Consider the following 2,114-nt stretch of genomic DNA (forward strand, 5'->3'; position numbering starts at 1 on the left):
TATAATAAATGGTAAGTTCTGTTTCTGTTTTTGGGAACTCCTGTTTCTTGAATTTTTCTGTAATCCGTACAGAGGTTGTCTTTGTTTGGCGATAATTGTGTTTTTTAATTTTTTTCGTGATCCGTATAGACATTGTTTTTGTGTTAAATTGGTTATCTTTCTGATATTTCGTTTTATGATTGGGAGAGGAAAACCTCTTTCAGTTAGGTTAATTTTAAGACTTTTTAATTCGTTCTTGAGAATTCTGTTATCAGTGATCAGTGTACGGTATCTACGGGCTTGTGTATAAATTATATTTTCTTTTGTGTGGCTTGGGTGATACGAAGAGTAGTGTAAAAGGGAATTTGTATGAGTGGATTTTTTGTATAATTTGCTTTTAAAAGAGTTTGTCTTTTTGTCTTTATATATTGTAGTATGTAGGAAATTGATTTTCTTCTTAGAATAGTCCCATGTGAATTTTATTGTAGGGTGTACGTTATTAATATATTCCAAAAATATTTTTAAGCTCCTTAAAGAGCCTCCCCATAGAATGTAAATGTCGTCTAGAAAGCGTTTGTAAAATAGTATATTTTGTGTATTATTTTTGTTTTTTATGAAATCGTGTTCGAATTTTCCAAGGAACAAATTAGCAAATGGTGGTGCCATTTTAGTCCCCATACTGGTTCCATATAGTTGTTTGTATAGAAAATCTTTGAATTGGAAATAGTTGTTTTCAAGTACAAAGTATAGCATTGTCCTTATGATAGTATTGTTTGGTGTAAAAGAGGGTAGTTCATTTCTGTATTTTTCGATGAAGTGTAAACAAGCTTGGATACCTTCTTCATGGGATATGTTTGTATAAAGTGACTTTACGTCTATTGTGTGACAAAGTATTTAGTTTGGTTGCTGTTTTTTTGTCTCAGAATGCATTTAAGAAATGCTTTTGTGTCTTTGATATGTGAGTCTAGTTTATAAACTAAAGGTTGAAAACATTTGGTTAAAAATTCTGACATGTTTTCGGTAACAAGAGTTGACAGAAGATACGATGGGTCTTCCTGGTATAAGTGGTTTATGTATTTTTGGTAATATGTAGAAAAGGCTAGTTCGTGGGTTTTGTTGTGGGGTTAGATATTTGTAGGTATTTTGGTTAATATGGTAGTGAAGAAATATAGTTTCTAGAAATGTTTCAATATTTGTTTGTAAGTCTTTAACTACATTAGTTTCTTTAATTATTTCGTAAGATTTTGTATCGTTAAGGTGTTCCATTACTTTATTTTCGTAATCATCTCGATTTAGAATTACGATGGAGTTCCCCTTGTCTGCCTTTTTAATTACTATTGTTTTATTCCTTGACAGTCTCATTAATGTTTTCAATTCTTTGTCAGTGACATTTCTAGTTTCGGATGGTTCTCCTTTAATAATTTTATTGTATAGTAATGTAAGTTCTTCAATAGTTTTGGTAATATATAAAGATAAATTTTTGTTGTCCGGGGTAGGAGCCTGCCAATTTGTTGTTCTGTGTAGTGGTTTTGAATGTTTAGATTGTTGATTTTTTTGAGAAAAATAGTATATTCTATATAGTCGATTTTTATATTTGTCTAAAGCTATTTCAATTTCTTTAGCTAAATGTTTAGTAGTAGGCGTGGGTATAAATGAGAGTCCTTTATTCAAAATGTTTTTTTCAGTTCGGTTTAGTTTTATTTTAGAAATGTTGATAATTAAGTTGTTTGATGGATTATTATTGTTATTTATGGTTTTGTTAGTTTTATTAGGTATTTCAGACATTTTATAGACAGTATTTTTTGTTTTTTGATTTGATGAGTATGTTTCTTCCGTTGAGCTAATATAATGGTTAGTATAAAATAAAGTGTTATTTACATTATATACAGAGTTTACTCGTTTTTTGATGGTATATTATCATTCGAGCGTCTTCTCTTGCTTAAAAATTCTATTTCAATTTGTTCATCGACCATTTTTAGAGTTTCTCTATCGATCTTCCGGGCTAAGTTATCCATCATTTGTTCATGGTAGGTTGTTTGTTCTTTATGGTGTTCAATCATCGTATTACGAAGCTTTCTCCCCGCTTCCTCCAGAATATGTGTCCACTGTTGTTGCAGTGGTTTGGACATTATGCA

The sequence above is a fragment of the Clytia hemisphaerica genome, unplaced genomic scaffold, assembly GCF_902728285.1.
Source record: "Clytia hemisphaerica strain Z4C2 unplaced genomic scaffold, Clytia hemisphaerica genome assembly, whole genome shotgun sequence".
Classification (NCBI taxonomy): domain Eukaryota; kingdom Metazoa; phylum Cnidaria; class Hydrozoa; order Leptothecata; family Clytiidae; genus Clytia; species Clytia hemisphaerica.